General features: G+C 37.7%; 1 protein-coding gene across 12 annotated transcripts in view; it reads right to left on the reverse strand.

Moving 5' to 3' along the window:
• NRCAM (neuronal cell adhesion molecule) overlaps positions 1-15,233 on the reverse strand; it is a 324,369-nt gene that overhangs the window by 153,690 nt on the left and 155,446 nt on the right. The window lies entirely within an intron of this gene.

Raw genomic sequence — 15,233 nt, forward strand, 5'->3', positions numbered from 1 at the left:
CTTTTTAAGGAAAGAGCTGAAATATGAAGCCTCTGCAGCATGATATCTGGAAGAGACTCAGAGTCTTCATTTCAGCAGGGATAAACTCCCTGGCACAGGTGCATACAGGCAACATGGGGTGCTAACCCCGTATCGATATGTGACTGAAGCAGTAGTAGGTCAATAAATACAGAATTGATCTGGGAAGCCAAGCTCCAGCAGGAAAAGTTTAGGCACTGGTCAGTGGTGGGATGTGATGTGTTGAAGAAAGGGACATTGTAGAGGTGCTGTAGCCCCCTCAAGTCACATCATGAGTGCAGGGACTGGGGTGGGCCTTGAAGGTTGATACAGGTTTTTATTGTATTTTATTGTATGAATAGGAAATACATTGGCTTCAATGTTAGTACCAAAATACTCAGACGCTGTAAGTGAAAGACCATTAGGAACATTATTCTAATTCCTACGGTCTTTTGTGTCTACAACTAGCAAATGAAATGAATTATTGAACAAAAACCTCTAAGTCACACATAATGATAATTTTTTCCCCAAATAATTTATGTTTTCCTCTACTATTATAGAAACTGATGTGACTTTGGCAGAATTCTTAATGTTATTTATATCCCAAGCAATGTTTTGTTTTTTTTTAATCCAAAAGATAGCACTAGGCAAAACAAATGTAATTTCTTTGAGGACAAGGGTTTTACTTAAAATATATGTGTCTGTGCCAGTGAAGAGCCTCCTCTGTGTCAGTGCCAGAAATTAGCCACAAGCCAAATACCCAATCAGTCTTTGTAAACTTATGATTAGCTTTCAACCCGACAAAGCCTGTGTTTGTCACTGGGATATTTGCTTCTCCAGCTACTGGTTAAAGGATCAGTGACATACTTCAAAGATTATGGGAACAGCTCCTGTTCTTTTTAAAGAGCATTTGTTCTCTCAAAAACAAATGCTAGATTTGTTCATTTTCTCCAATAAAAATGAGAGGAACATTTCTTTTGATTGTTTTCCAACTCCACCTCCATATTTTAACATGAGAAAGCCACAATACCCTTTCTTCCTGCCAGTAGAATTTGTGAGGAAGCTGAGTTCCAACATATGTCATTTCCAACCTTGGGAAATCAGGGTGTCCACAAAACTAAGGCAAAATTTATGTAGCTAACAACATTATCTGATGAAGGCTTAAACTTTGAAGTTTCACGAGTCTCCATTCATTCACTGAGCACCTATTACATGCCAGGAGGTATTCTTAAATACAAAAGATAAAAGTTCCTGTCCTGACAGATACTATATTCTGGAAGGGGGAAACGTATCAAAAGAAACAGTAAATCATATGGTTTGTTGGGTTGTGTTATGGAGAAAAAAAAAATGAAACAAGAAAGGGGCCACAGTGGTTCCAATGTGTGTGTGTGTGTGTGAATGTGTACATGGATAATATACTTTCTTGCTGAAGGTTCAGGAAATACATCACCAGAACATGATATATGAACAAAGATTGGCAGAAGAGACAAGGAACTCTGAGGACACGCCCAGGAAGAGTATTCCAACACAGAGAACCATGAAGCACAGGCCCTGTGGCATGAATGTGCCTGGCTTATTCATGCGTGGGGCATTAAGGAGCCAGTGTACCTACAGCTGAGTCAGGAGAGGGCTTTAGTTTTGTTCAAGCTTAATTAGAACAAAGAAAAAACAAGTGATATTCAGAATGAAACACTAGATGATTAGGAAGTCATCAATAAAACTAAATACCAATTAAAAATACTATATTGCAAAACTATAATATTTAAAGAAAACAAACCTAATTTTCATGACCATTGTTTATAAGGCATCCCTGAAATTGTTATACTCTAAGTAGGTGAGGGATTTTTGAGTAGATAGTTTTACTGCATAGTAATGTAAGGTGCTCATGGGACAAGCCTCCCCAGTCACCCCAAAAGATAAGCTCTTCACACTTGAATCTAATGAGAAGACTTAATGCTTAATGTTTCTTTTCTTTGGATCTTTAAGGCTATTTATGTTCCAGATTCTCCTATTAAAACATAAACAGTGGGATAGGATGGGAAGGGAGCAGAGAAAAGAATAGGAAATCTCATGTAAAGCAGCTATCAGAAACACAGAAAGAAGAAATCAGTTCATTTCTCTGGAGAAGCAGTGGAAAGCAGGCTGCCTTCCAAATGTTGTGTGAATAAAACGTGACTTGGGTTTCTGGGTAAAAACTCTGGGAAGGAATAGGTGGCCTGAGGAGGGAGGAAGGTACCCCATAAAAGCTTTAATTGTGACTATTTCTATGGCTGTAGACAAAGGTCATGCCTGTTAGCAAACCACACGGACACTAAATCCAAGAATATATAGTTTTTTTTTGTTTTTGAGATAGAATCAGCCACATAAGTGATATGAAGAATGGCCGCTATGATTGCAACACCACCTTGTCACAGGCAAGCTTTCCCAAGTACGTTTTATTGCTTGGTTTAGAAATTTTTTCTCTCTCCGTAGTACCCATTTGTTCTACACAATGCACATGAACATGGAATGAATAGTTAGAACCACAGGTGCAGCCTTTAGATTTATTATTGATGTGAACGGGCAGCAGGGTAATAACTTTGACTTCCATATGAGACCTTATTTGTCATGTACATACAGCACATTGACCAGCACTCCCAAGGCCAAGTGCTTCTCTTATGAACTAATTAAGCATTCCAGTTGGCACATCCCTTGTCCAAGTAGAGACGTGGTGGTGAAGCACATTCGCCCTGAAATTAGACTGCCTTGATTTGAGCCCTGGCCCTACTGTTCACTAGCTCTGTGTCCTAGTGTTAAAGCATTTAATGCTTACTTTGGTTTTTTATCTATAAAATAAAGATAACGCGTGTTAACAGGTTATCTCATGTTAACATGAGATAAAACATGTACAGTGCTAGGACACATCTTGCATGTGGGTAATCCTAATAAATGGCTGACTTTTTATTACAGTAGGACATAATGGTTTTCAGAACAGGTATTGCTGGGAATATCTAATTCCACTGTTAAGCTAGAACTGCCTACTACAAATTTAATCATTCCCCCAATATATGCATGAATTACAAAGAGAAAAAAAAAAGTCCTGATATTGAAAAATTGCTGCTTAGGGCATATTCTGATTATTCTCAATTGTTATGGTAACATTGTGTTAATTTTACCTTATTAAATATTGAAGAAGGGCCATCAACACTGGGAAGAAATTAAAATTTCTTATGTAAAATGAAATTAATTTGTCTTTACGCGATACAATATTAGAGGATCCCAGATGCTATTTTTACAATAAACATCTACTTTGTAAAAAGGCCATAATGTCCTGTATATGTCAACACAACAGAGAAGCATAAGATGAATTCATCCTTAGGTAGGTTGATCCTTTGAGAAAATATCTTGCGTCCAAGATGTGCTAAGGTAGGGGCGACATTGAAAAGGAAAAATCAAATGAGAATCTCCAAAGAAGAATGTTGAGGCTGATAGGCCAGGAGGAAAAGTAAGTTAAAAACAAAGAGATCAGACAAAATTTGTATCAGATTGAAAATTTGTATATATTGAATATATATTTTTATAGGATTGGATTTCATTGAATAATGAATTCTTGTTTAAAACAGTTCTTTAAAGAATAAAAAGGGAAACTACACAAGATTTTCTATATTCTATAAGTAGAGGTAAAATATTCCATTATGATGAAGAAATGTACAAGGTACAGCTATATAATGCCAAGAATGGAAAGAATAATTTTGATAAGAAAATAAATTTAAATTGTAATGAAGTCTCTAACATAATCTGCAAAGAATTCTACATCATTTTGAACATTTAAAAAATAGTCATTGTATATCTTAGCTAAGACTTCCCATTCCTTTTATCAGGAAGCTAGTTAATACCAGATGATAAATGAAATTTCATTACAGATGCCAAAGTGTATGAAATTCAAGCCAGATTTAGAACAATGCTAAGTAAAATGTGGAAAACAAACTAGAAACCTTTTTCCACAATGTTTATATAAATTTTAAAAAGTATTCAATTGTTTTCTAGAAAATAGGTTGTAGGACCTACACAAATCACCAGTATGACTTCTAGGATAGCAAAACTAATAAAGAATTTGTACCAGGCCCCTGGGAAGTCATTAGCACCAACCAGGGATGACTAGTATGAGCTACGGAAGTAAACAGGCAGGGTGCCCCTCGGCATGAACCGTACAACCATCTATTATCCCATCTTACGTTTTTGAGATAAGAAAAAGTGCCAAGTTAGATTTTAAGGTTTTCTTTCTTTCTTCTTCTTCTTTTCTTTTTTTTTTTTTTGAGACAGAGTCTCACTAGGTCATCCTGGGTAGACTGCTGTAGCATCACAGCTCACAGAAACCTCAAACTCTTGGGCTTAAGCGATTCTCTTGCCTCAGACTCCCAAGTAGCTGGGATTATGCCTGCCACAAGGCCTGGCCATTTTTTTGTTGAAGTTGTTTTAGCTGGCCCAAGCTGGGTTGGAACCCGCCAGCCTTGGTGTATGTGGCTTGCGCCATAATCATTGTGCTATGGGCCCTGAGCCCTTCTTCTTCTTTTTTTTTTTTTTCTTATTCTATGTACATGAAAAATAGAAGGGAAATTAGATAATTTTACTATTTTTGAAAAAATATGAAAAATATGGCTCTTTTGCAAATGACTGAGAATAAGATGAATAGTGGTATGGGTTTTGATTAAGAAATAGCTAGGAACTCAAAATGAAATAATTAATGAATGTAAATTATTTGGGCATTTAAGATTATGATTTAAATGCCAAAATAATAATTATGCATTAAGTATGCATTAATTATGGCCAAATTTATCCATAAGTACATATGAATTCCCTCTGCAGCCAATGCATTGCTTTACAGTAGTGTTTTGAGACTTCTGATTTATCTTTGTATATTCCCTAGGGTTACATCACCTTTCATCTTAATAAATCTGGAAGAATTATTAAGGTGAAAATATTTCATGGAAATACCACCTCAATCATTTGGCATATGTCTAACTGATCACTCTCTCCAAATAGTGACCACGGGACAACAAATCCCACAAAAATAATAACCACAGAAACAACAGAGTTCCTTCCCCGTATATTCGACTCAAATGTGCCTGCATAGTAAAAATGACATACTGTCCCATCTTATTTCTTCAAAGAATGTTTCCAGTGACCCTTGAGACCAGTGACCCTTGAGAATGCTGTGTACTGTTTTCCTTCATTTTTGCCCTTGGCAAAATTTTATTTATTCAGATCACTCTTTGAGAAAATCATTTCAGTCTGAATTGTATACTTTCTGGGTCTTTCAGTTAATAAGAGTTTTTGACCTTTTGGTTTTTACAACCAGTTCTCTAACAGATGATTGATGGCCTTAATTCTCCTCACATGGGGTCTTTAAGAACCACCCCCCACCATTCTTCAAAAAGTGCACTAATTCTCAGAACAAACTGCTGCAAATCCAATTCTTTGAGTTCCAGAAAGTAAAGATGTCCCAGTTAAGATTATATTCACAGAACAATGTGACAGAAGTTCTGGGTAAATTTAAATAAAAGGACATAAGGCAAGGAGAGACTATTCCCCAGGAGCAACTCGCTTGACTCTAGGCTTCTCTGCCTACCATTCCCACAACCTCCACCCTAGTTCTGGGATCTCAATACAAAGGCATCTTCCAAAGCAATAGTTACCCAACTGCTTTCCTCATCGTCTATGTTCTTTCATCAGTTTCCTAAAATATTGATGCCTTGTTAACCTTCAAAACAATGTTGGGGACATATCACTTCTCAAGAACTTGATGAGTTCATAGCAGCGCAAGTCAAACTTCATATATTCACAGGAAGATATTTTAAACTCAGTACATTCATGATGGAACTCTTATCTTCCTCTGAGGCAGCCCTTCTGCTGCATTTTCTATTTGGGTCGGTAGCTCTACCACTTACTTAGTATCTATAGGCAGAGGTTGGGCCTTCCTCGTCCCCATGCTTCCTTCTCAACTGGCAAATATGTTGTGAACTGTCTCTCTGCATCCCCTCTGTTAGGACCTTGGCTCAAGCTCATTTGCTTTTTCTCTGTAGCCTTCTTCTGGTTTCCAGCTCGCAATTTCATCCATACTCCAATCTAGCCTACGTATAGCTACTGCCAGGCTGCTTGTTCTGGACTCAGATCTGACCACAGAACTCCCATGCTCAAAATCCTGAAGTGGAATCTCATAACCTCTCCCAAACTCCTGGACCCAATGACCTCATCAACCTGTTTTCATTGCACCCCAACTTCTCCGCCTTTAGTCACACTAATGCACTCAAAGTGTGTCCACTACTTCACTTCAGCAGTATCTACTGGACCTCTGTTCCCCCACAGCCTGGAATGTCCTTGTCCATGACAGAGTGGAAGATGCCCACCCACATTTGATGGTGTTTCTCAAGGATTTTCCTGATGCTACCATAAGACTCTGTGAAACACTCATTGACCTTGCTGAGAACATAAACTACTTTTGGAACTATTCCTTTTCATGATCAGTTCAAGTTCAAACCACTCAAACCTCAGTTAGTCTCCCAGTAGGTAACTAGTGGTCATCATTCCTTTGAATTCCTTTCTGGCTTTTATAACACATTTAAACATCAATAAAGCTGTGCCATGCTTTCTTTTTATGTACATACCTAGTATACACCTATGCATATGAATGGCCAATTTATACGTTTATTACACATGTATACAGAGTGTGAGTCCCTGATGTGCAAGCACCACATCTGGCTCTTTTTACATTCTTAGAACTTTTCACAATTCCCTGTATATAAGAGGCAATTGACATTTATTAATGAAAATGGCCACAATATGGGTGTTACATGTAGCTTCCATAAGTTAGTATTTTATTTGTATTCACGAAATTGAAATAACTTCAGAATAAATCAAAAATCTTTTTGATTTTTTTTGTCAAAAAGATAGTGAGATTCTAGGTTCAACTATAGGCAATGTTTCTACCAATCATTCAATGGCTATTCAGCACACTATTTGTGAGGAATGACATGTTTGACTCACAGATGAGGGGAATCTATTTTCTATATATAAAAAAACCTCTTTCAATTGTTTATAATTTCTTACAAAGGTCTTTCCATGCCCCAAATATTGGACCACTTACTTGATCAAGGCAGATACATTTCAGTAATAAAAAAATTTTTAGTAGAATCAAGAAGTCCATTATTATGTAGGTATTTGAAATGTACGTCCTCACTGAACTTGGAGGTTGATCCACTGAAGAAAAATCCTAGTGTTCAAATGCTTTCTTTCAGGAAAATAAAGATTTCTATCAATGTACTATAAACTTGGGCGGTGCCTGTGGCTCAAAGGAGTAGGGCACTGGCCCCATATACTGGAGGTGGTGGGTTCAAACCCAGCCCCGGCCAAAAAAAAAAAAAAAAATGTATCATAAACTTGCTTTGGGTAATCAACAACCAAGACTCGGAGAAAATTCAGCAAATTTTCCTGAGGGATAACTTCTAGGCCTGGTGGAATACTTTTATTTTTCCTTCCGGTCTATGGCAAGAAAGTCTTTCAAGTGTCTTCAGAAATAAATGAGTCAAATAATTTATTATTTAGCAAACCAAATGAATTTGAAGACTTTTGAAAGGTATCCATGGCTACCTTCTCTGTAAGAGGGTAGTGTTACATAATGAGGAAATATTTTACAGGATGCTTGGAACTTAGATATATTTCTGGGTCATCTGAATCACTTATTTTTTTAATTCTTTATTAAATCATAACTGTGCACATGAATGCATTTATGGGGTATAATGTGCTGATTTTATATACAATGTGGAATGCTTGCATCTAACTAACATAACTGTCTCCTTGCTTACTTATTTGTTGTGGTAAAAACATTCTATTCTTAATAGTACTTTTGTCTAGGTATATTTAACCAATTCTTCTCAGCTTTTTTGCCCCAGGGAACAAAGCCATTTAGGAAACTACATTACATCCACTCTGTGCTTTTTGACAAAAATAAATAAATAGAAACTTACAGAAAGCATTACCCCTGTGCTTCTTCTCCATGTTGGACTGCTTTCTGCTTTCCATTCTCTCCTTTCATAACCTGTCCCTATGGCCTCTCCTTCCCCAGGCTAACAGCTTCTGTCAGCAGGCTTTTATTCAGTACAGTATCAAAAGCTCGGCAGAAAAATGGATTAATCATGTTCACGGTTTCTCTTTGTTTGCCCCTTCAATTCTTGTAGAATTCAAGCAAACCGAGAAAATGCATGTCTAATTACAAATGTGCACTCCCTCTTAGATAGGGATTTGGTTCATTTCTCTTTGAATAATTAAAGGTTCTCTGAGAACTAATGTTTCAAATAAGATTAGTTTTTCCAAATATATCTTCCACATTAAATATGTATTACAATGATTTAAATACATATTCAGTATACCTCAAGTTCCCAAAATTAAATTTATGTATGCAAATAGTATTACTGAAGTAATTCAGTGTTTCCCTTTTTTTCATTTTCCACAAATATTTTTTGCGAGACAGACATAATTAAATATTTAAAAATAATACACACGGTACTCATAGAGTGTGTAACAATAGACACCAGAGACTTGGAAGGGCGGGTCTGTGGGTGTAAGTGGGGGAGGTGAGGGATGAAAAATTACTTAATGTGTATAATATACACTATTCGGTGACAGTTATGCTGGAAGCCCAGATGTCACCCCTGCATGGATATTGCAATATATCCATGTACCAAAACCGTATTTGTACCCTGAAATTTAAACAAAAATAAAATAACAGTAAATTTGGGGTTAAATATTATCAATAAAATAACAGAAGTTATGTAAGCGATGTATCTGTGAACCTCCAAAGTAGACCTTTGAATAGTCTTGCCACTGATAAGTCTAAAAAGGATAAAGAATCCTATTAAATTTTATTATTAAAAATATCAGAATGTCATCCTTCATCATTAATTTTATGACAAAATTTAAATGAGATAAACATTGGTGACTTTACTACTTCTTTACATAACAGTTTCATACAGTGATTCTCTACTACAGAAAAATTCCCTTTTGTTCTGGATGAATTTTCTTTGCTTTGATTTTTTCCAATGTTGCAATAGTTTTTCTAGATAGCAGTGAAAGTTTCCTCTGTTAAAATACTACAGTTGAAGACCCCAGGCACAGTGGGCAACATCATCACCCCAGCAGCACTGGCCTTTTCTTTTATACCTGGACCCTCTTTCACCATTTTAGAAAACAACTTTCTGATAATTTTTTTCTTATTGCTGATAATTAAATAGTCAGAAAATTTTTTAAGTAGAAGAATTCTTATATCTCAAATAACAAATACAAGATACTAAACAAACAAACAAAAATTCTCACTCATCTTTTTCAAACCATTAGCCAGGCAAAACCACATCGAGATGAGCCCTTTTAGACCTTTTAGAAAGAAGCCATGAAGAAAATATGTGGGAATTCAGAATATAGCAAGAGAAGGCATAACCCCGAAAGAAGCAGAGTGGAAATGGAATTGTCCAGGGTGGCCTGAAGGGACCCTCACCTCCCGGAAGAGTCGGTGTTCAACTGAGATGTGGGTGTCCCACTGAGATGCCATGTTCACCAAGGGACCAATGGGCAATCCATTTGCACATCTCCTCCCGTATTATTCAAGTGCCAACTGCACTCCATAAGTATTTTCAGCTTTTTCTCTTCACAAACATTTTGAAAAGAACAAAAATGAAACTCAGGGCAGGGCCATGCAGAACACAGACAGAGGCCACCAAGCATTTCTGTTTATTAGAAGAGGAGTCCTCCTATGAACTTCATCACTGATAGCTTCCTTACTAGATTACAGTGGAGAGCATTTTTGTGAGAGGAGAATATTTCCTTTCTTTCTGTTTTTTTTTATTTTTGGAGACAGAGTCTCATTATGTCACCCTGGGTAGAGTGCCATGGCATCATAGCTCACAGCAACCTCAAATTCTAGGGCTCAAGCGATTCACTTGCCTCAGCCTCTCAAGTAGCTGGGACTAAGGGCACCTGCCACAACATCTGGCTATTTTTTTGTGGCAATTGTCATTGTTTAGCAGTCCTGGGCCAGGTTTGAATCCGCCTGCCTCGGTATATGTAGCCAGCGCCCTAACCACTGAGCATGGATGCCCAGACAGAGGAGAAAATTTCTATAAAATGTCTACCAGATCTGTGTTTTTATTTATCATATAAAGGCGCAGTATAAACTACACAGGCCGAAGGTCCACACACAAGCGGGCCCCGGTGAGCGAAGCTGCAGCACATCAGACACAACCTCAGGTGCAGCGGCAGCATCAGGAGGCATCCCAGGAACACATTAATCAACACGGTCGAGGAATGCATTAATCAACATGTGCCAGGCTGGCGTGCCCATTGTTTCACTGTAGCATGCTAAAGAACACAGAGCAGAAATCTGAATGGGAATTTCCACCATGCTGCAAGAAACAAAACCCTTTTCAGGACTGGCTCCATGCACCATATCCTACTCAACTCTTTCAATAGAAATCATTCTCCCCTGTATTTGGGTAGTTTATGAACTTGCTTTCTGTGACAGTCAGCCAGAAACAAAGAATCTTTACAGACCAGCTAAGTCTGATAAAAGCTGTAGAAATGCTTTCTGCAGATATGAAAACTTCAGTGTGTCCAAGAGTTTTTTTTTTTTTTTTTTTCTGCCTCTGACTTATAAAATGAATGCTGTGGTGAAAGACAAAATAAAACAAAACAAAACAAAGGGAAAAAAAATCAAGCATCTATTTGTGTACGCAGTCAGTTGTGACAGCAACATACTGCAGTACCAGCAGGGGCCTGGTCCTGGCCTCCTGCTCCACACTGGGTCTCATTTTCCTCCTGGGTAGTTCCCTAGATAACCCTCCTGTCAGGATTCGACTCCCTCCAAAAGCAGCCAGGGATGAAATGTCCAGCTGCTGGAAGGAAGGGACACGATACAACACCCACAGCACCTGGTACACACGTCTGCATTTGTGGACACTGAATACACGTGGCTGAACACATGAGGCTTTCCAGCATTCCTGCTGTGTGTCTCACTCCCCACTAGCCACACGTAAGTCTCCACATAGGTTACGGTGCACAATTAAAGTTCAAGAAATAATGGTTGTTTTTCAATTTATATTTTTATTGAGGTAAAAATATATGCCTATAATTTACCATATTTATCATTTAATAAGCAATGATTTTGATGATCAGATCGATGAATATAAAGGTCCTAATTTTAAATAAATAAGGGATGTCATTTGTAACTATCATTTGGAACGAGCTTCCTCTCAGAAGGGAGAGTTATTTTATCAGAGGCTGTACTTGCTAGAAATTAGGAACACAGGGCAGTGCACCCCTACTTTGGTGATACTGTTTTAGTCATTTCAGTGAACCTCAAAATTAAAATCCATGGTCTACTAATCTAGCCTCATCACCAGCTCCAATTCTAGCAACCCTAGAAAATAGTTCAAAATGACAAGCCGACAAGCCAACAGTACAGCAAGGAAGATAAATCTAATCCAGTAAGTATATGCAAAGAGCTATTTGCAAAGGTCACCGCATCAGCCACTGAGGGTATGAATGCTAAGTTGCTACACATTTCCTGGACTGGAGTGACTCAAGCAATTTTTTTTCCCTCCAATTTTAAAGCGATATTTCTCCCCACTAGAATATAGTGGGAGGAGAGGAATCCTGCCCCAGAAAGAACAAGATTCCCACTCCTGAGTACAAGCACTAATTATTCCTGCCACAGAAATATAATGCCACCTTTCTCATCACTCGGTCACCATTGCATCACCCTCCACCTGAATCTCCCAAGAAAGAATGTTGATGAATTTTTTTTTTTTTTAAAGATATTTTTCAACTGCTCTTTCTGAGCCTTCAGGAATAGCTATCAAACTGAGCATCCCAAAGTAGTGGGTGTAGGAGGTGGGGACAGAGTGAGCTGTCCGGAGAAAATGGTTGTGTCCCATAAGAATAATGAGGACAGGGTGCAAGGGCAGAAAGAGCTTCATCCATAAAGGCACCTCGTGATGCCATTAGAACTCAGAGATAAATATCAGGAAATATTTTATGATTTGATCTCGCTACAGAAATGCTGTACACAAGTTCTTAATATGCTTCCACCTAACCCCAGGATACAGGGAGTAGCTCATATCCAACACAGAAATGGAAGGCTGGGCGGTCCCCTGGGGTGGAAGAACAGAATGTTCCTCATGGCACAGCCATTCGGCTTCCAAGAAGGCTATGCTTCGGTGGTGAGTGAAGAAATTTGCCACAATCACAAAAGAAGAACTGTCCAAGTATGCTAATGTTTCAAGAGATGTCACTAAGTTGAAAGCTGAAGCATGCCCTCATGATCACATCAGGGTAAAGCAGGAGGAAGCTAATAAATATAAGAAGATTGTTTGATTTTTCCAGATGACTAACTACCGACTCAAACTTATCTGGTATAAAACAATTAAGAGGTGAATATCCTTTACTTAAGTTTAGATCCTTGTCTTGGTTTTTAAGTTCTAGGCTTCCCAGAGCTTTTCATCTTGAGTTTTATGGGGCAAGTACTCTTTTTGGGGATGCGATCTGTGTGCCTTCTTGATTTGACAGGTATCAAGCAATTCAAGATAAAAAACTTAGCTTTAAAATGATCCTGTAGGGCAAAATTTTGATAGATCTCTTTACTGTGATATAGCATTAAAAATAGTATTAGTATTTGGGCTTTCATAATACGATGTTGGTTCACTCTTAAACATTAACTTATTTATAAGATAAAGTCTTTTTATCTTATAAATTTCATTTTTATCTGTTCAGAGTACAATTACCACCCTCCTAAGATGTATGTATAACTTTAACAGCTTAGTACTTAGTCCAAGGGAAAGAACAACTTTCGAGTCCTCAATCCAAGTGTCAGTAAGGAACTCCAACAACCTGTTAGATTTTTCTTTCTACAGAGCTTGCCAAAGGGGAACACGCATTAATGTGTAACATGAGCTTTATTTTACTATACAGTCATCACGTTACTACCAGTACCAAATTTACACTCACGTAGCCAGAGTATAAAACCACTCACACACAACTCTTTCCTCCCACCTCACCATGGTTGATACTGAAACGCCACCGGTTAGCAGTCCCGCATTTTAGCAGAAGATTTTCAACCCAGGTAGAAGGCATATTTCCCATGGTGAGAATTTACACAGCAGGGTTAATGACAAATGTAAGCACAGCTTTTAGGTGTGACACTGGACACTGGTGGAGGTAGCACTTCCCAAAGAGAAGGAACGTGGGACGTGCACAGGAATTTGTAAACCACAGTCCACAATTCTGGCTGCTCATATCTTTTAAACACCACCACACAGCAGAGAATGTGGGAAAGACTGCTGAAAACTCTTAAGTAGCTACAAAAAAAGGTACTTATTCTACTGTTAGAGACCAAATACTTGAATAGCCTGGGGACACTCTGAATACAAGTGTGCTTTAGAATTTCGAGATGTCGCAGCCAGTCTTTGTGAACTGAGGGTAAGAAATGGGGAATACACTTAGTGGTTAGTTTTGACCATATTAAACCATTCACAAGGATAAAAGGAGATATTTTAGAGGCTATAATGGCACCTAACAACTAAAAGTTCTCTTGAGCCGCTGAAAAAGCAAGCTAAAAAGATCAGGAATTATGTATTAATAAAGATAAAATTGAACCGTTTCACTTGCTGCTGTAGAAGACAGAGATTTTTAAATCAAATATCTTTCATGCAGTGAAATGAACAGAAAATAATGCATCCAGCCAGGAAAATTCCCTTAGAACTACCTGAAAGCATCCAGAAGAAGGCACCTGCTGTGGGGCCCAGTTGCTGCCACCTTGGACACCAAGGTCCCTGAGGTGGTTCCTTTGCTTGCCTTGTCTTCTACCACTTTGACAAATAAGCTTCTTCCCTCACCGTCTTTCTACCTCTCATAGGTATCATGCACTATATTATTCAAAGAAGAGCATGCCGTACCTTACTGCTGGTACCTGTATTTTACTGGTAAGCTACAGTCCTTAACACCATTACTACTAATACCTCTTTTAACAATTGCAATCTGTCATATACATATTCTGTGTCCATGTTAGAACGGATGGAGTCTTACTATCACATCGCCGTGCCCTGCAGGTGTTCTTTATTGTTTGAAATATGGACATTTGTAGGGAGGAGGGGTACATCAAAACTTTATAAATCACTCTGCATTAACCATAGAATCATTAACCAAGACAGCTCCCTGTTAAAAGAGATACTCACACAAAATTAAGCCTCTTCTGGTATTCAATGTAACTACCTAACTTAACAATTTTGCCCAATTTTTGCTAATTTTCACTTTTCAAGGACTCTTCATGCAGAACAAAATATGTGCTATTTGATTTACAAAGCAACGTTCTTCATTTCCAGGATACTGGCTTGGGGACTTCTGTTGATATTATGAAACACTGTAAGAACTAGTTCTGTGAAGTCAGTTTCAATACAACACAATGGAAGCAAATTCAGCTGAAGCATGAATCATTTCCTCTTTATTACACAATGACATCTCAATGGATCAGTCTAAGAATTCTTCAGGACAAGGGGCAACCCGTGCAAAGGATTTTACTACCTCAAAATCTTGTATATAATCTTCTTTTCTTAAAGTCCATGAGAGTTTCTTTATTTCCTAAATGAAATCTAAGAGGCAAAGGACTAAATGTCTCAACAATCAGGCTCTCATAATTTTTTAAGAAAGCTATTACTGGTTGAGATACAGTTCTCTGAACTCTGTTCCAGATCTCCAAGTAAGATATTTTTCATCAAGTTCAGTACTATAATACAGGGCCTTTCAGAAGGCATCCTGACAGGATCTGTTCTAGAGCTGATAATTCTGAAGACAGAAAAAGGAGTAGGGAGGGTGGAAACTAAGAAGTGGGGAAGGGATTTACAAAGCAGAAAACACATTTCAAAGTAATATCGAAACTTTCAAAACAGACTTTTTTATCTTTTCAAGTTCATTGTGAGACATGAAAATTCACTAATGAATTCAAGAGAATTTTTATATAAGATTGAATCAAAAAGAAAATTCTTTCTTTGTAAATGAGTCCCTATAACTTTTAATCTTTAGTTTCCTTAGAAACATTTCTTTTTTTTTTTTTTTTTTACTAGCAGTACTTTTACTCTGCTATCTATTTTCTGGACTTTATAATTCATGACTTAGTAAAATGAAAATTTTATTAGTATGAATGGACATGAGAACTGGTT

This window comes from Nycticebus coucang, chromosome 11, assembly GCF_027406575.1.
Source record: "Nycticebus coucang isolate mNycCou1 chromosome 11, mNycCou1.pri, whole genome shotgun sequence".
NCBI classification, from domain to species: Eukaryota; Metazoa; Chordata; class Mammalia; order Primates; family Lorisidae; genus Nycticebus; species Nycticebus coucang.